Below are 21,205 nucleotides of genomic sequence, written 5' to 3'. Positions count from 1 at the left end.
CGTGTCTGGATGACACGACCCAAGCACTTCCCTTCTCTGCAACCTTTGCCTGGCCGTGTATAGCACACGGCCGGGCTCTGTTTTGCACCTAACCTGAAAACAAAATCAAAAGAATGCATCAAACTAAAAGAAATTAAAACACAAATCAAAACTAACTAAAAGAACCCTTGGGTTGCCTCCCAATAAGCGCTTGTTTAAGGTCTTTAGCTCGACCAAACTTGATCATTCACTTCTTTTCCTCGCCCTTGGAGGACAAATATACTTTTCATTTTTGTTGGGAGATCTTCTCCCAACATCTTCCACCACATTGTCTCCTTCGTTTGGTGGCCTTCCATGAGGATGGAAATTCCATTCCTCAAGTTTATAAATGCTTGTCCTGCTACAAGCATTTAAAAGAGACGAGACATGGTTAGAGATATTAGATAAATCATATTCCAACCTTTCCTTACCAATTACCAAAGAAAGCTTATGATTTTTGACATCAATTATAGCTCCAGCTGTAGCAAGGAAAGGTCTTCCTAATATGATAGGAATCCTGGGATCCTCTTCCATGTCCAACACGACAAAATCTGTGGGAATAACATTCCCATCCACCTCTACTGGCACATCTTCTATAATACCCAAAGGGTACCTGCAGGAATGATCGGCAAGTTGAAGTGCCATAGTAGTAAGTTTAATGTTTTTGAGACCTAATTTATTACAAATTGAATAGGGAATGAGGCTAACACTTGCCCCCAAATCACAAAAAGCTTTTTCAAAAAATTCTTTTCCTATGTTGCAAGGAATATAAAAGCTCCCTGGGTCCTTTAGTTTTGGGGAAGTGTTCTTCTCCAAAATAGCACTACATTCCTCACTAAGCGCATTGGTCTCAACCTCTCCTCTTCTTCTCTTGTTTGACATGAGATCCTTCAGGAATTTGGCAAATCTAGGCATTTGAAGAATAGCATCAATAAGAGGTACCTCTACACAAATTTCCTTAACTTTTTCTAAAAACTTGCCAAATTCTTCATCTTTCTTGAGCATTGTAAGTCTCTGAGGAAAAGGGACAGCTTTACTCTGATGGTTCAGTGGAAGAGTCTCTTCAACCTCAATGGTACTCTCCTCATTAGCTTGAATCTGATTTGGTATAAGAGGAGAGAGCTCTTCTTCTTTTTGTATCCCTTTTGGAGCAGTCACTTGGGAGTCTCCCAAGGTCCGTCCGCTCCTAAGCTCAATTCTATTGCAATGCTCCATAGGATTCACATCAGGTTTTCCTAGAAGTTGTCCTGGTGCTCTGGATGATGAGGAAGCTAGTTGGTCAATTTGACTATCCTGGATCTTTTGATGCTTTTCAGAATTATCCATTCTCTGAATGAGCTTTGCTAAATCTTGCTTCATTTCATTCTGACTTGAGATAATTTCTTCAAGCATCTTTTCAATATTTGACTTTGGTAAGCCTTGAGAAGATAGATGTTGAAAATTTTGTTGCCCAGCTTGAAAATTTGGTCTTGCCCCCATAGATGGTCCTTGATCTTAATTATTTCTGTAAGAAAAATTGGGATGGCTCTTCCATCCAGGGTTATAAGTATTTGAGTATGGGTTGTTCTGCCTTTGATTGTAACTCATGATTGCATCACATTGTTCCAGTTGATTGATTTGTGCAGTGATAGCTCCCAATGGACATGAGTCATTTGAGTGCTCTGAACTCCCACATACTTCACAAGATGTACTAATAGCATTGATCATATTAGCACTAGTCCCCATATTCTCTAATTTCTTTGTAAGAGCGTCCAATTTTGCAGACAAAAGAGTGACTGCATCTACATCAAACTTCCCTGATGCTTTAATTGTTGGGTTTACAGAAGAATAGCCACCACTTCTTTCATTTGTCCATTGATGATGATTTTGTGCTACACTGTCAATAATTTCTTCAGCTTCATCTAAACTTTTATTCATAAGTGCCCCTCCAGCAGCTGAATCAAGGGACACTTTAGTATGATAGTTGATACCATTATAAAAAGTGTGCAACACTAACCATCTTTCCAACCCATGATGTGGGCATTGTCTGAGCATACTATTATATCTATCACATGCTTCAAAAAGAGATTCTGAGTCAGTTTGCTTGAAGCTTGCAATTAAATTCCTCATATGAGCTGTTTTGCTTGGTGGATAGAATTTATCAAGAAACTGTTGCTCACACTGCTCCCAAGTGGTGATGCTATTAGGGGCCAAAGAATTCAGCCATTGCTTTGCCCTATCTCTTAAAGAAAACCCAAATAATAATAATCTAACTGCTTCTGAAGGAACTCCATTCATTTTCATGGTACCACATATTTCATAAAAGACCTCTAAGTGTTGATTGGGGTCTTCATGAGGTCCTCCACCAAATTGGTTCTGCTGCACCATAGATATAATTGCGGGTTTGATTTCAAAGTTATTAGCTTCCACTGAAGGTCTTGAAATACTAGATCGAAAACCTCTTGCATAAGGTGCAGCATAATCCTTGAGTGGTCTATTCGCCATGTTCAAATGTTCCTGTTCTTCAATTTGCCTTTGCAGAATTCTTCTTTTATGGAAAGTTCTGTCAATCTCACGGTCAAAAGGAAAGAATTCCCCTGCAAAGTTAGATCTTCGCATACACAAGAACAAGATCGCAAATGACAATTCAACAGAAAAAAAAAATAAAAGAATCAAAAATGCATAATTGAATTTGTACAAAAAGAATTAACAAGAAGTAAAAGTTATACAAGAAAGTAAAAACAGAAATCTAATGATTAGTTACAACTATGCAATATGAAAGGAAAACAAATGTTATGTTTAGTCTAACTCAATTGATAATTCCTAATGTTATAGCGCAGTCCCCGGCAACGGCGCCAAAAACTTTTTCGCTCTCCGCAAGTGTACGGAAATGTCGCAAGTATTATCGTATCCACAGGGACTGGAATAAGCACTAGAAATGTCTCAATGCGAATTAGCTAAACAACTATCCAATTGTTTCAAATGCAAAGTGAAGGTAAACAAATCTAATATTAAAGATCAACAAACAAGAGTTTAGTGTTTTGGGTTATGATAAAGGGAGATTCTAGGAATTTCGGTTTCTTTGTAAGATTTCTTGAATGTAAATGGTTCACCAATTCTTATCCCTCAATTGCCAAACACTTGTAGAAAGTTGTCGGTTCTCTCTTGCAATAGATAACCGGCTAAGAACTGAGAAATATATCTAAATATGATCAATTAGACGTGAACCTACGTTGTCCTTACACAGAAGCGCACCTATTACTATGCCTTCCTCGGATATCAACATAGAAGCCCACAACTTATTAATCTATCAAGATACAAGAAACTAATCACAAGATCCATCCTACTCTCTTAGATATTCCTATTTCCTCCTCAAGATTATCTCTCAAACGTCCTTACACGGGCTTGCACCTGTCACATGGATCCCTCGGACGATCGAGTGAGAGTTTATCTTTACAAAGTCCACAAGAAATCCAAACAATCAATCAAGAATGAGAATTAAGCATAAATCACCATTAATCATTCAAGATCTAATTGATACAAGCAAGACAATGTCATTGAAGCAAGAAATTGGCAAATCCATAAGAGATTACATCAATCCATCATAAAAATATTCCCTTAATCCCAGAATACAAGATCTACTCCATGAATCGAGGAAGAATACCCAAAGAAATAAATATTACAAGCATTTCTTAAATCCCCAATCCAAGAAACCAAGAAAAGGGGGAAAGAGAAAACTTATCTACAAAGAAGTCTCGTCTTCGGATCCAATCCTCGCTCTGGAGTCGAAATCGTCAATAACTCCCCTCGAATCGCCTAGAAATCCTCCCAAGAATGGGAGGAAACCACCAAATCTTGCCTTCTCCCCAAGGGGGAGAGATCCCCTTTCAATTTATGAAGGAGGGTTTAAATAGAGGAGGAAATCGGGTGCCACACGGCCATGTGAGATTCACACGGCCATGTCCAGTTCCTTCTCTGCCAAAGCTGCACGGCCGTGTGACTCACACGGCCAGGACCCTTCTGTTCTCTGGAAATGCTACACGGCCGTTTGGTGCACACGGCCACCACCTGCTTGGCCTCTGGAAACCTCACACGGCCGTGTAGATCTACACGGCCATGTAAGGCATCTGCTCTAATTTCTTCAAATCAAGACACGGCAGTGTGAGATTCACACGGCCATGTCCTCTTCCCTTCCTGTTAAAACTACACGGCCGTGTGTGGTACACGGCCTGATGCTCTCTCCCTTCAATTCCTTCCAAGCTTGCCCGAGGACGCATAATCTTCACCAATTTCGACTCCTGTGTACAGAAAATACACAAAAAGCAGATCTCTGAACCAAAAGAGTAAATATGCTAAAAGGAAAGCTGGAAGTATAAAAGTGCATAGATCAAGCATGCTCAAAATATGTAAATGTGCGTAAAAACATGCATAAAAGAGTATATAATCTACGCACATCAAGCTCAAAGATGAGCATTGATGAAAGGGGAGGTTCCTCAAAAGAAAGCTGCAATGAAGGTGGAGTGTCAGAACATGAGGTAAGTGAGGTACGTGCACTATCTCCTAAGAAATCTTTTGAATTTATCAAGATGCTATCAAAAAATATAGTACAACTAGAAAAAGATAATGCTAGGTTAAAATTGAACTTAGAAATTCATACCCATTATATATGTTTGATAACTTAAATTTAGAAAATGAAAAATTGAAAGTGCAAATAGAAAATTTGAAAAATGACCATGCATGTTCAAAAAATTTGTAAAAAATCAATATTTAGAAATTGTGATAGAGTTAATTGTACATAAGAAGTCACTAAGGATAAATTAGAAAAATACTTAAAAATTATGTTCTACCAAAATTCCTAATTAATCCAGTAGAAAATAGCTTATATTGGATTCCAAAATTATGCCTAGTATAATTGAAGTTAATCTTATGCTTTCTTTAGATTTTCCTGTATTTTTTCTTCCACCTTGTTTAAACAAATTATTTAAATGCCTATTGTTCATATTTTGAGTTGGATTTTTTTTATGCTATTTGATGATTTAATATACAAATAGAAATTTTTTTAAAAAAAATTGAGGGATTTATTTTTGAAAATTAGTTGCGTTAGTAAGATAAATCATATCTATTAGACTAAATCATACATTTTTATGAAAAAAATTTCTACTGGTCTAACTTATATTGCTTAGTTTCAATAAAATTTTTCAAAATTTTTCAAAATCTAAAAGCAATTTTTAAATAATTCCTTATCAAAATAGAATATATTTGAAATTTATTTCTAAAAAATATTATCTTGTACTTGCATCTATTAAAAATATTTCAATTTTTTTCTAATAGTTAGTTTTATTTTTTCCTTTTTTTTTGATGTGGTCAAAGGGGGAGAAATAAGTTCAAGTTAAGAGGGAGTTAGGAAAAATTTATAGGGATAAATTTTTGAAACTTAGAATTTTTATCCTTGTACTTAAGTTCATTGTATTGCAATATTTTATTCTAATTGCAACTTCTTTACATAATTGTGCTATTATTTTTTTAACCTTAACTTTAACTTGGGTTGATACACATCAAAAAGGAGGAGATTGTATGTATCCCATGGTAGTTTTGATGTAGTCAACCAAGTTAAGTTAGGTTTTGTGTGTATTTGATCCTTGTGTCTAAGTGTGCAGGAGTTTAGGAACACAAGAAATCGAGTGGAAGACGCAACTAGTAAGAAGGATGGCACAGAAAATGAGTTGACGGGCTTGGTGTATCCAAAGGATGAAATGCTGTAAAAGACTACACCGGTGGATGAGAAGGATGTGTGCGGCATTTGAGGGACGAGAAGCCAGGGAGGAAGCTTACTCAAAGAGAAAGTTAGAGTTGAGTTTCGGTGAGCTCAACTCCGGTCAGCCGGAGAATCACCCACGTGAAGAGACCAGCTACTAAGAACTAATCTATCTCTTGGAAGGTGCCTTCGATGAATAGTCTGAAGGTGCCTTCCAACTATAGAAGGTGCCTTCCAAGAGTTGTTAGCCACAGATAGAGTTTTATCCTCAATAGATAAAGCTTATCTAATGGAAGATGCCTTGGACTATCTTGAAAGCACTTTCAAGCTGTGGATAGAGTTTTTAAAGGGTTATAAAAAGACCCCTGAAGTTAAGAAATATTCAACAACTCTTATATTCATTTTCTAGTATTTTTCTGAGAGTTCAACGAGTGTAAGAGGCTTCTCTGCTTTCATAGAAGGAGTTTTTGTTGTACTTTCTTTTACCTTGGATTAACAACCACCTAGGTTGTAACCAAATAACTTTTTAGAGTCTTTTATTTTTAGTTGTTCAATTTTTTTATTATAATTGTACTACTAATCTGAGTTAAAAGATCATGAAATGTTTAGTTTTTATTTTACAGGCAATTCACCCCCTCTTGTCGGCCTAGCTGCACCAACAGTATGTCTCTTACTTCTTGATCAACTGTATTTTGGTATAAAATCTATGTCTAAGTCGATGTGTAAATTAAAAAATAAAAATAAAAAATAAAAAAAAGGAGAATTAGAAATAAAAATAATCTTAGTAAAATTAGATAAATTAAAAATTGAAAATACAAAATTGAAAGAACAAATACATAATTTAAAAAATTTTGCATGTTCAAATTTTACTACTTCAAATGTTAGAAACTTTCAAAGACTAAATTGATATTATAGATTTCACAAGGGACAAATCAGAAAAGTAACAAAAAGTATATACCTAGAAAATACTTGATTAATCCAGTAGGAAGGAACTAATATTATGTTCCAAAATCATGTTTAGACTAAACTCTTTACACATATCTCTAATTTTAATTTAATGTTTTTTAATTGTCTAACATTTTCAAATAAATTGTTTCATATAATTTTTGGTCAAAATAAATTAGATCTAAATTTTTTAGAGAAAGAGAATCTCATTACTTAATTGTAGAAAAAGCTTCAAATTTTTTTTGACAGTTATATTATTTTTTATAAATTATTTTTTCAAAAGATATATTTTTATTTTAAAAAACATTTTTCAGATTTTTTTTAAAAAATATTTTTTTGTGATAAATTATCATGTTCTCTACCAAATAAAATATTTTTGAAATTTTTTGATAGTTAGTAAATTTTTTATCTAAATGCTAAATTTAAATATTAAAAATTCTTAAAAATTAAATTTCTAAAAATTTATTTTTTTTTGTAAAAATACACGCTCTATTACATTCTCAAAATATATTTCAAGATTTTTCATCCTTAGAAACTATTTTTTAGCATTTTTTACAAAATACATCTTTCTGTGGAAAATAATTTATTTATGCTTTAATTAATTTCATTTTTTTTTTACAATTTTATCACTACTTTAGATATGTCTGCTTAATAGTTATAAAAATTTTCAAAATTTTTCAACAAATAAAATACATTTTATAATTATCTTGTTTCAATTGCTTTATAAATCATAAAATTTAGTTTTCTAATTTTTTAGTGTTAGTCACTAATTATGGAATCCTTAGTTTTTTCAACCCCTATTTTTAATGTGATCAAGGGGTAGGTAGAATTAAAGATTAAGTCTAGTGGTAGGTGCATTTTAATTTACATATTTTATTGCTTATTCATTTATTTTGATATTTGGTTTAACCCTAACTTAACTTGGATTGATCCACATAAAAAAGGGAGAGATTGTAAGTATCCTGTTATGGTTTTGGTGTAATCAACCAAGTCTAGTTAGGTCATATGTATGTTTGATGCCTTGTGTCTAAGTGTGCAGGAACTTAGGAGTACAAGAAATCGAGCGAAAGACACAACTAGGAGAAGGACAACACGGGAGAGAGTCGACAGGCTCAGTACATCCGAGGGATGAGGTGCTACTGAAGAGTATACTGGTGGACGAGAAGCTGAAACGGAAGCTTGCTCAAAAAGAAAACTAAAAAATGGGTTCGGGTGAGCCCTATTCCAGATGGCCAAAATCACCCAAGCAAATAAAGCCGGAACAGAGGAGAACCGGATAGTCAACAAGGTGTTGATTGTTTGAGCGCTTGGACCAAGTCCAGGTGCCCAGATAGTCCGTGAGCTCGGATTGATCCAGGCACCGGACTCCCTAGGCGCCCAGGGCGCTTCCTCGACGTGGTGACATGTCAGCCGGTTCCAAGTACTCGGACCAGAAAATTTATCCCCAGCTGGACCCTTGTAATGCAGATAAAGTTTTATCCACGCCTAGGCGCCAAGAGATGCCACCTCAGCAAATGGTCAGATTTGACCAGCAGGCTATAAATAGAGTGATAGTCTCAATAGTTCAGTATAACACTTGAAAATGATTTTCTTTCTGTTCTACTTTGTGATCTAGTACTTAAACTGTTGTAAGAGGTTTCTCCGCCAGTAAGAGATTTGATAGTGAGCTTTCAATGTCTTAAACTAGCAATCCTCTGATTGCAAACCAAGTAAAAAGATCTATCTCTTCTCTCTTTCTTGTCAATTAGTTTATTGTTAAATAAGTGTTTCTTAATTTAGTTTGAAAAGTCGAGAAAGGTTTGATTTTTATTCTCAAGGCAATTCACTCCCCCTCTTGCTGGCCTCAAGGAGCCGACAGAAAGTGTGCCAATTTCGTCAGTCGATCCACAATAACCCATATGACATTTGATCCCCTGGGTAGGTTGGTAATCCCACCAAAAAATCTATAGCAATATCTTCTCACTTCTAGGTGGGAATCAGAAGTGGTTCTAGTAGTTCCGCTGGCCTCTGATGTTCGGTCTTCACTTGCTGACAAGTAAGGTACCCGTGAATGAGTTTGACTATATCTTTCCTCATGCCCAACCACTAATACAATAGCTGCATATCTTTGTACATTTTCATACTTCAGGGGTGAACAGAGTATGAAGTGGTATGTGCCTCAATCATAAGATATACTCTAAGTAAACCAACCTCAGGCACCTAGGTGCAACTCTTGTATCACACAATCCCATCAATAGTTGAGTAGGTAGCACGATCCTTTGTTTCATCTCTGCGTTTCCATTACATTAACTGCTGATCAAATGCTTGTCCCATCCAGATCTAGTCAAGTAGATTCGATGTAACTATTAGTGTTGACAAGATAATTTACCCATTTGGTCTTATCACTTCTATACTCATTCACTAAAATTTTGATATCAACTGTTGTTGGGTTGTCAACTATTACAACATCGCCAACTTGCGACTCAGAGAGTCTGCCACCACATTAGCCTTACCTGGATGGTAGTTAATGTCACAGTCATAGTCCTTTATCAACTCCATCCATCGCCTCTATCTCATAGTCAATTCCTTCTGTGTGAAGAAATATTTTAAATTTTTGTAGTCAGTGAAGATCTCACAACGTTCACCATAAAGGTAATGCCTTCAAATCTTTAAAGCAAAGACGACTATCACTAGTTCCAAGTCATGTGTGGGATAGTTTTTCTTGTGCACCTTTAACTAATGAGAAGTATAGGGATTGCCTTCTCATTCTACATCAACACGGCCCCTAAACCATTTTTGGAAGCATCTGTGTACACCATAAACCGCCCAGTACCATTTAGGATTGCAAGCATCAGCATTGTCATCAATCTTTATTTTAGCTCTTCAAAACTCCTCTTACACTGGTCAGTCCATTCGTACTTTACCCCCTTTTTGATCACCGAAGTTAGCGGTAAGGTACTCCGTGAAAAATTCTAGATGACCCTTCAATAGTAGCCTGCCAGCCCTAGGAAACTTCGGATTTCAATAGCATTCCTTGGGGTTGCCTAATTATGGAATTCTTCTACTTTAGCTGGATCCACTTCTATTCCTTTTTCTGAGACTGTGTCCCAAGAATGTAATCTACCCCAACCAGAAGTCACATTTACTTAACTTCGCATATAGGTGCTTATCCTTCAGAATCTGCAACACCGCAGTCAAGTGTTGTTGATGCTCTTCGCGACTACGAGAGTAGATTAATATGCCATCAATGAAGACAATAATGAATTGGTCTAGAAATGGCTGGAAGATTCAGTTCATCAAATCCATAAAGGCTACTGGGGTGTTAATAAGCTCAAACGGCATAACTAGAAACTCATAGTGGTCATAAGGAGTTCTGAATGTAGTTTTATGGACATCCTCCTCTTTTACCTTTACTTGATGATAATCAGACCACAAAACAATTTTCGAGAATACTAATGCACTCAAATCATCAATCTTGGACAACGTGTATTTGTTCTTAACTGTAACTCGATTCAGCTCCCAGTAATCGATGCATAAATGCATCATCCCATCCTTCTTGCAAATAAACAACATCGACACTCCCCATTGTGACACGCTCGGCCAAATGAAACCCTTATCTAATAGTTCTTGCAGTTGTTCCTTCAACTTTTTCATTTCTATAGGTGCCAATCAATACAGTGCTTTAGACAGTGGGGTAATTCCAGGTATCAATTCAATCTCAAACTCCACCTCTTTGACGACAGGTAATCCCAAAACATCGTCTGGAAATATGTCTAGAAAATCTCGAGCCACCTCCACATCATCGAAACTCAATTTATGAGTCCCAGAGTCAACCATGATATTGGCCAAAAATCAGTTACACCCTTTACTCAGCATATGTTGGGCTTTACACGCTGAAATGATATGAGGGAGATTCGATTTTGTGGTCGCATTGAAGACGAAGGATTCATCACTTAGCAATTTCAACTTGACCATTTGTCGTTTGCAACCAATGATATCCTTGTGTCAAGTCAACTAATCAATTCCTAGAATCAAATCAAAGTCATCCATCTCAAGAACAATTAATTCGACATACATAATACAGTTTTGCATTAGCATTTTATAATTCTTTACCATACTATTTGTAAAATACCGAACTAAATAATAATTAAATAATAAGTTTTAATAGGCTAATAGTCTTAACGGAATTTTTAGAAATTTTCTGAGAATTTTTCGGAGCTCGTATGACATATTTTAAGGAGATCAATTATTAGATTATAGGAGAGTTCGTTTGGATATCCCAATTAAGTAAAAGTTGATTGAGAAACTAATCCAGACTTAGTCAAAGATATCTAAATTTATAATATTAAGTAAATGGGTTGAAATTAAATTTTTATTAGTATCGGATAGGATTATTTGAATTTGTCCATTTAGAATAAATTGAAATAATTTAGTAATATTAATTATTATCATAATAATTGATTGTAAGATAAAGTGAGATAAATCCGTGTAGGGACTTTATTGGAATTAATTGGATTTATTAACTTTATATTTAATCAAACCCTAAGAGTTGATAAGAATGCACGTTATCTCTTTTCTCCCTTTCCTCGTGTACATCGACGCCGTCGCCACCCTGGTGCACAATCCCTCTTGCCGTGGTCTCCACCGACCCTAGCACCTTCGCGCCATCGCTGACTTCCCTTGGAATGCAGGTAATTATGCTGTCGGAGAAGAAGCGAAACGGAAGGTAACAACGATGAGTAATTAAGGTAAGGATGTGATTAATGTAATTATACAGTTAATTAAAATTGGTGGATCATCTAACGGATTAAGGAATTATCAAAACAGTGGTTTTAACTAAAATCCAAATTTATGCTTTTGATTTAATTAGATTAATTAGATATTTATGCAAGGTTAATTGAAGGTTTGGTTAATTGAATTATTTATAATTTAGTTATGAGTTACGTACTTATAAGATTAAACAGTTGATTAGGTGAGATTAATAGATGGATTAGTTGATTAATTGAGGTTAATTGGTGAAATACACAAAAGTAATGCTTAATCAATTAAGGAATAGATTGATGGATTAATTAATTAATGGATTGCTTAATTAATTAGTAAATAGGTTGATTAATGGATTAATCCGTGGTATGCCTTAGATAATATTCCTAATCGGATTAGGATTATGATTAGCTATGTGGTTTATAATAAATCTTAGCTATATGGTGCATGTTATGTGATTTGCAGGACGTTGATTCGGGACGAGCGTCTCGATGTAAGATTTCTGGTCACGATCTTCTTATAAGGCGGGTATTTCTTGCTTTGTCTCTTTAGTCCTTTGAACTTGGTGTATGAGCTATTTTTGGATAAGAACTGCCTTACCTTGACTCCACTCATAATTTTTCCTATGCTTGATACTTCCACTCAAAATCTTTGAGTTACTCGTTTTTATATCCATACAGTCTCTTTTGTTGTCCATGATCAGTAGCAGATACTAGATACCATGTTTGTATGCTTTGGCTGTTATTTATTTATATATTATGTTGAGCATGCTGGCTTCATGTAGCATACCTGTTTCTGCTTATATATATATATATATATGATGACGGTTACATTGTTCGCATCATGTCATTACATGCATGCCGCATCCTCGGCCACTCGAGAGAGTGGTAGCTGGAGTTGATGCCGCTTGTCCTGTCCTGCCGCACTCGGCCACTCGTGTGAGTGGTAGCTGGAGTACGAGCAGCAGGGACCCCGTCGCAGATGTAGCTAGTTAGCTACTATGCAACTGTCCCCTCGGCCATTTGTGTGAGTGGTAGCTGGAGTGGTGTACAGTCTGTCACTGACCCGGCCTCTCGACCATACAGGGGTCATGGTGCAGAGAGGTGGGCGGGAGTGACCATCCGTGCATACGCTGTTGTTATTATATTTGTTTTGGCTGCTGCTGTTTATATATGCTGTTATTGCTTATTTACTGCTGTTGTATACATACGCTGTTATTGCTTGTATATACCTTGCTTGTTGTCTCTGTAGTTATGAGTAGTACTGTAGCAGATTAGTACCAGTTCTGTCCTACTATACCTAGCCTAGTATATGGTTTCAGGTATGAGTGCTTATTTTGGTCCTTTGTAGTATCTGCTATTTCTTTTATGAGACTGTATACTCTTGGCTCGCTTTCTACTTATATGTTATGTTCCTGCACTATCTCTCTCCTTACCCGCTGAGTTCCAATACTCACCACCCCACAAAATGGTTTTCTTTCGCCAGGTAACAGGTAGATGAGTCATGGATGCTTGGAGAGTCCCAGCTGCCAGTCCCACGACACACTCGAGGATAGTTCCTTTTTCTGGTTTTGGTTGCTAACGTTATTTATGTTTTGGTTTTGTGAACTTGGTATTGTATACTTCGATATGGATTTTGGAGTCCCGTCTGGTGGTTGCAGACATTTTTGTTAGTGCCGTTGTTAGTTTTACGTTCGTATTATTTTGTGTCTTCCGCTGTGCATGTTTCCAGTCGTGTGGGTTGTTGTTAACTGCGTGGTTGTTTTTATTCATTCATGTCCAGCCAGGTAGGCTGTGTATATTAATTGCGCGTTTGTATTATTTCTATATTGTTATCTATTCCAGCCGCATGTGGCTGAGATATATGGTGATGTAGTAATGTTTCAGATTGTCCGCCGTACAGGGGAGATGTTGCCGAAATTTCTTCTGGCAAGGACTCCTCTGGGGGCGTGACACTATTATTGTGCGGTTCTTCTCCTAAGGGTAAGGAAACAATATATCCCATAGTCATTCTATTAGGTGTAATGCCCGACTTTGTGGCATATGCCACAAATATAAAAGAATGGGCAGCTCTGGAATCTAATAATGTGTGGGCAGGTAGATCAGCAACAAAGATCATACTTGTAATGAGGGTAGAATCTAGGTCTACTTGCTCCTGAGTCATAGCAAACACCTTTCCTTTGGTTGGTTTCTTGAGTTGGGGGCAATTTTTAGCAAAATGTCACAGCTTCTTACACATATAATTAACAAACATTTAAACTCATCTGACACTGACCAGAATGAACTTTCCCACACTTGGGACACAGAACCCTGTCATCGATCTTGGGAATAATGTCATCAGCTAATCATGATCCCTGGAGACACTGTCATGGTTGAGTCTGGTTTTGCTACTGCTTGCCTTGAATTTGAGCAAGAACAGACTTCTTTCTACTTGGCCCTTGCTATTCTCTTCCTTGGTAACTTGCCCTCTTGTTCTGCGCTTCTTTTATTATCTCGTTCTTGTCCCTCTCCATCATCAAGGCCTGATCCACTGCCTCTCTGAGAGTGGTAACTTGGCTCAGCCTGACATCAGGTCAGATCACAGCCCTCAATCCTTCAATGAAATGTTTCAGCTTCTCTGATGGATATCCTACAATCATGGGCACGAAGTAACATCATCTCTCAAATTTCTTGACATATTCAGCAACTGCCATGTCTCCTTGACAAAGCTCTAAAAATTCCCTTGCCCATTCGAGTTATGTAGTCAGTTGTGAAATACTTCCCATAGAATACTTTCTTAAAACCAACCCAAGTCAAAGTTATCAAATCCACTGCAGAATGTGCACCCTTTCAACCATATTCGAGCTTCATCACGTAGCATGAATATAGCACACCTAACCTTGTCCACATCCGTTAGCTGCATGAAGTCATAAATCATTTCCAATGATTAGATCCATACTTCCACAATGATCGAGTCAGTGGTACCCTTGAACTCTATCAAGCCCAGCTCTCTGAATTGTCAATAGACCGAGTTCTCACTAGCTGTGGGATGGCTGAGTGCATTTTCATTTTCCCTAGCTCTTAGCAGTTGCTGAATGTGTTCCCCCACCTGTAAGAGCTCAATAAGTCTTGCTAAAAACTGATTATTTTGTCCACCCATCTCACCATTATTTCTTCTGTCAGCCATTAACATGTATATTCCAACCTACCTCCATCATTACCTCACATATGCATATTTATATGTTCATATCATTGCTAAATTACAAAATTAAATTCATGAATATAACTTTTAAAAATAAATCTTACAAACTTGAATGCGGAAGTATCTGAGTCCTCGACGAGATTGCGGCACACACTGTCTTTTAGGAACAACTACTGTGATACCAACTGAAACAACCATAACATCCTACTCATGACAAGATATACAATACATGTTGATCTCATGTGGATGACTTATCAGATAGTATACCATAAAACACTTGAAATGAAAAAAATAACAAGAAAGTTGCATAACATATAAACCTCAAAACTTAACACAACTCCTTCAAATGAAATTTAGAAACTTCTACCAAGTTTAACAAGGAATAAACCATAACTCATGAACTACATGACATAACATAGGACAGGTTTCGTGACATGCTAATAAGGTCCTCGGACAGTGTGTCATGCATCTATCTCGTCTCTTCAACTACTCCGCCTCTAAGCCTTTTATCATATCCTATGTTGTGTCTCCATCACCTACAAAATCCACATAGTGAGTCCCGAGACCCAACAAGCATATTCATATAGTAAGGTGCACAAGAAAAAGCTGTAAAACCTAGGGCATGGACTTGATTTCACAAAGTATTATACATAACCTACTTAGAAGATGAATATGTTGTAGATATGGTAACCATCATTAGAGCACAGTTGTGAGGTCCTAGATCATGTAACTAGGTTGCCCATGCATTTTATCATCATTTATGTTTGGAAAGGCCCTCCCCAGATCTCATCCCGGGGCACCAATCCCCACTACAAGAAAAAAGTCTTACAACAACACTCAAACGACAACGGTTTTATACCAAACCGTTGTCTTTTTGCCTTTTAACAACGGTTTTAACAAAAACCGTTGTCTTTTAGAAATTTTTTTGGCCTACGACAACGGTTTTTAAAAACCGTTGTCTATTTATGTTTTTTTAAGACTACGACAACGGTTTTTAAATGCTACAACAACAGTTTTTGAAAACTGTTGTCTATGTGCGCTTTTTTTTGGGATTACGACAACAGTTTTTAAAAGCCGTTGTCGATTAAGTGATGTTGAATACTAGTGTTTTTTTTCCTTCGCCGTTTTTTCCCCTTCGCCAATTTTTGCCCCGCTTTTTTCTTTCCCTCTCCCCGAAAGTTTTTTACCGCCGCATTCCACCCATTTATCTTCTCAATCCGTCCCTCTTTTCTCTTTTCTCACAATCTCTCGCTCACCGGAGCCGCGCAGGAGCAGCAGTAGTCCACGAGTCCATTAAGGACGCCCTCACCGGCAAGACCTCCGACATGAAATCCACTAACAGTAAGTGCCCTCTACTTCTTCCTCCTACATCTTCTCATCGAAAACCCTAGATGCACCACTGCCTTCCATCCTAGATGGGCCTCAGGTTCGCTTCTGCCATATGTGTCGTTGCCGCCTCAACTAAAAGGCCTCTCTATCATGCACTCTTCAACATGCGACTCAGTGATCAAACACAAACCCTAATGAAAACGAACCTGCGATGGAGGAAGAGATCTCTGCTGCTCTTGGACAAACTTCTTCTCCGCGTACTCGCCACTGTCACTGACACCCTTCGCCTCCCTGCCTCCCTCATTTTCAAATCATTTGAGGGGTTTTGTTCCTTACATATTTTTTATGTTTGTTTCTTCCCAAATAGAGTCCTTTTTGTGACCTATTTCTGCGTAAATTTTTAGTCACAAAATCTTCAATTTTTTGACTGATTTCAGGTCGATTCTTAGGGCTTCCAGTCGTGAGATGTTGGTGTTCAAGCTTAGTAGAGTTTTGAATCTACTCATCCCTTTTTCAATTATTTCCAACATCAATTTGGATTTTTCTGGTGAGTATAGCCTCCTGCTCTATTCCAGCTTTCGGTATATCAAGTTTAATGATTTTTAAGAGCTCGATTTCAACCTCTAGTGTGAAATTGCAGATGGGTTTCGTGAGGTATACAGGCTGCCAAAATGGGAATTTTACCTACTTCGATTTAAATCTATTCACTGCAATGATTTAGCTCATGATCAAAGTAAACTTAAAGGATTAATCCAGAGCCTATGGGAACTTTCTGAATTCATTTTATTTAAGGTATTCTTTCCTTTAATGGTCATCCCTTTAGTTTTCTTTGTATCAGTATATTATTATGTTACATATCTTTTTTTTGTGGGAATACTGAAGCTAGTTACATGATTATCTGTCATAATTGTAAATAAAACTAAATTTTTATGTTTGGGGTGTTTTCTGTTGTCAGTCTTATTATTGGGGTACTTTCTGAATTATTTTTAGAGTTCAACCATGTGGAAGGAAAATGCATTTGGTAAATATATATACAACACGACAGAATATGTTGCTTGTTCTTGTGTTGGATTTATTATTAATTATGTTTTTTTTCATGGTGTTAAAATATATTCTAGTTTGCATTTTACTGCTTCACATCAACATATATATCTATATATATATTGACTTAAATTTTCTTGCAGCATCATTCTATCAGAAGACTGAAGCAAGGCAATCCCACTTATAACACTAACCCACTTATGCAGTCTAAATTACCAGAAGACAGGGAATCATGGTGTTGGAAAGGAGATAGAAAAGATTAAAAAATAGCATTTATATAAATAGTGTGGTTGAGATGACTCCTTTTCTATCTTTGACTACAACTTTTTTTTTTTTCTATTTTTTTTTCCTTTCCCATAGATTCATCATTTGGAAATTCATGAGGTTGAGAGGATATTAACTATTGTCTGAATGAGAAGTCTGAGAAAACAAAAAGTGGACACAAACAAATGAAGCTCTTGCTAATATGAGTTCTTAGGTGGCAGCAAGCTGATATGACTATCATTGTTTTTCCAGAAAAAATTGATATTCATTCTATCCATTTTAGTCATAACATAAGTTACTTTAGCAATCATATATTTCCTATAAGTCCTCCCACCTCCAAACGTGACAGGTGCTCTTCACATAGGTCATGGTCTTACTACTGTTATACAGGTGACTTTTATATTACGTTTTCCTTGTTACTTTCTATCTCGTGTTATTGTGTCTGTGTCTGCCCTTTTATTTCTTTGTTTTATTTGCCATTTATATGGCTTGTTGTGCAATCTTAGGATACAATTATTCGTTGGCGGAGAATGTCTAGCTATAATGTCCTATGGGTGATAGGAATGGACCTTGCTGGTATAGCAATCCAGGTAGTAGTTCTTTTCATAATGCTCATGAACTATGTCTATGCTTGATTTTGTCCCATCTTGTTTACTCTGTAGGGCATGACTTTTTAGTTATGCAACATAAAAAATGATGAGTGAGGTGTCAATGCATCAATGCAATTGATAGCAGAGTGCACATGTTTTTAGTTAAAACAGTAGGGCTTTGCAAGTTGTGTCTGTCAACTTTTAAGTTTGAGCAAAACCACCATTGGGTTCATTCTCAAGCTGTATGTAGTATGCTGAAACTGATTTTGATGACCACAATATCTTTTAGTAGTGTTGCTATTTGCCTGATCAGATCTTAAATTCTTTCTTATTTGTCATCATTTTCTATTATATTGGCTTCTGTGACAGTGATTTATAACCAAAGTTAGCTCCAAGGAGCAGCCTGGTATGCTTCTTTTTTTTGTGTTTTTGTTTTCATTCCTTCTGAAGAGGATTGTGGCCAACCTTAAAAATTTCAGTGACTAGAAGTTTTAATTTGGACACTTCAGGTTGCATGGTGTCTGCAACGAGAATCCATTGGCATCTTGGATTGGAAGACTTGGTCTACCAATTTATCGAACTTCTGGTGACAATTCTGTCTTGTATGATCATGACTTGGAGAGGTAATGGTTAACTGAATAACTAACAGATATCACTGATCATGGAGACTATAATCTTATGGAGACAAATTTACTTCTATTTTTCAGCTACGCACTCTTTGATGGTGATGGACATCAAGTGCCTCAAGATCTAGTGGAAAAAGTTGGTAAGGTGTTTGAAACCATTCTGGAAGAGGCAAGTTCTTTATTAACCTTATATCTGCAGTGCTGATAACTTGGAAATATTTCTCTTGTGAAATGACTGTTCAACGTTTACAGGCTAACAAACTCAGGTATGAAACAAATGAAGACATGTCTATAGCACAGGCTATTAAGCTAGTCATGGAGAGGCATTCAATATGATGCATTATTAATGAATTAAGTCTACTTTATGAGATTTCAGATTTTTTTATTATTCATAGGCATTTAGTTTAGATCAAGTGACATTTCTTTATCTTCTTCTTACAGGTGGAGTTTGAAGGATTAGGAGAATTAAGAAGCAAGGATGAAGAAGATGAAGGATTAGGAGAATTAAGAAGCAAGGATGAAGAAGATGAAGGCATTTAGTTTATCTTCTTTCTTTATCTACTTGGTCCACTTCGATCCAAGTACGATGCAAACATGGCAAGAATGAAGAAGATGAAGGATTAGGAGAATTAAGAAGCAGTGTTTTGTTACTCTTCTAGTGTTGTACATGGTAAAAGTAGTTCAAATGATCCAACTCTTCAAAACTGGATATCAAGATTAGGATGTTGTGTTACTCTTCTAGGATTAGGATGTTGTGTTGTTCTACCTTTGTTTTAATAGTGTCGTTGTCATTTTGTTGGCTGCTTTTGAAATTTCTTCGGAATGTTGTAAATATTATTTTTGAATGTTAGAAAATTATATGTTAAATTTTATTTACAAATTTAGTATTTTGAATGATTTATAATACTAGAAAATTGTATAATAAATTTTAATATTTTTTTTATTTTTTATCAAAAAAAGATAACGGTTTTTCACTGTTGTCGTAAATAGTTTAAAACTGTTGTTGAAGACCCTGTTATTAAAGGTAGACGCTCAAAGACAACGGTGAAAAACTGTTGTCTTTGAAGGAAAAGACAACAGTTTTTCACCGTTGTAAAAACTGATGTCTTTGTCTTCAAAGACAACGGTTAAAAACTGTTGTCTTTGAGTACCCCCTTTAACAACATAGCCTTTAACAACAGTCCGAAAGGGCCTACGACAACGGTGAAAAATCGTTGTTGTAAGGCTTTTTTCTTGTAGTGCCCGTACTGTCACCACACATACACATATTCATCCCCATATCCTTACATGCTACTCCTTTTTTTATTATTTCTATCATTCCTTAGCAAGCTTCATGAACATTTCGGCATTCATATCATATTTCATAGGCATTCATGCATAATACTTTAATTAGCTTTCATGAAAAGAAACAATGAAAACCTCATGCATTTCATACAGCACTACAACAAAATCGCTCATAGGCATCGGTTTTCCACCGGAGTCTATTTGATTTTCGACCGATGTCTATGAAGCCGATGTTAAAAGTCTGCCATTTTAGACATCGGGTTAAAACCGGTGTAGTATCACTTAACGACACCGGTCTTCGAATCGGTTATTAACCGGTGTAGTATCACTTAACGACACAGTTTCATCAACGGTGTAAAACCGATGTAATATTACTTTATAACACCGGTTTTACATCGGTGGAAAACCGATGTAATATGTATATATTTTAACAGCACAGATTTGATTTTAAAACCGACAATAACAAAAAAAAATACACAAATATTCACAAATTGTACAAATATTCTTCATTCAATAATATCCATAAAATACACAAATATTCACAAATTATATAAATAATCTTCTTACAACAATATCCATAAAATACCCAAACATTCTTTTTACATCAAAAGCGATACATGTGACAACACAAGGGACACCATTGACGTAATACCTGAAGAACAAGTGATACACTGCATGCAAAATAGCCAAATAGCATAAGAGCAGAGCCTTTAAGCCAGGCATCGCCTTTCTCAGGACTTTCGAAATGAAGTTGGATCATAGGTGAAGTAACAAAGGCCCCCAAAAAAATGACCTTTCCAAAATGTGAAGATCAGGGAACCGGTGATGCAGAAGATGGCCCCTGCAAGCTTGGCCCTCCCTCTTACAGTCTTCAAGTTGAGCTTTTCCATCCTGAGCAAAAAAAGACTAAATATAGAATGATATTTGAATGAACTAAATTCACTGTAAAATTACTTGGAATTAATATCTGAATCAACCTCAGTACAATTGCCAATAAGAAAGTAAAAGCAGGAATGACATTGCCCAAGGCACTGGCAACAGTTGGAGAAATGAGATGGAGTCCAACGTAGTATACATTTTGCTGAATTGTTATACCCAACATAGCAAGAATGAATATTTTTAGCGTGACACCAAATGAGAAGCTGGGTCTTCGATTCCTACAACCATGAGATGAGTTTAAAAACATTCAATTTGTAGTCATATATCTTATTCTCAACAATTCTAATGAGACATGCTCCTTGAACCTTTCGAGCACATAAGCAAGAGGAGCCAAGATAAGCATGGCAATAAGGTGCCTGTACACTACGAAGACAAGTGCACTTAGTCCTTGTCCTAATGCAAGCTTGCCGAGGATGCTGGATCCAGCATACGCGAACTGGGACATCATATGCTATATTTATCAACAGCTCAAAGAACAGATGTAAAGATAAAATTGACCTGTTTGATGCAATATG

The 21,205-nt window shown here is 36.4% G+C and overlaps 1 non-coding gene across 1 annotated transcript; it reads left to right on the top strand.

Moving 5' to 3' along the window:
• Positions 1 to 2,023: 2,023 nt before the first annotated feature.
• Positions 2,024 to 2,129, top strand: LOC121993433. Its single transcript, XR_006115278.1, has one exon. It is a non-coding gene; the product is annotated as a small nucleolar RNA R71 (small nucleolar RNA).
• The last annotated feature ends 19,076 nt before the right edge of the window (positions 2,130 to 21,205 follow it).

The sequence above is a fragment of the Zingiber officinale genome, chromosome 6B (genome assembly GCF_018446385.1).
Source record: "Zingiber officinale cultivar Zhangliang chromosome 6B, Zo_v1.1, whole genome shotgun sequence".
NCBI classification, from domain to species: domain Eukaryota; kingdom Viridiplantae; phylum Streptophyta; class Magnoliopsida; order Zingiberales; family Zingiberaceae; genus Zingiber; species Zingiber officinale.
This window is presented reverse-complemented; position numbering and strand designations above follow the sequence as displayed.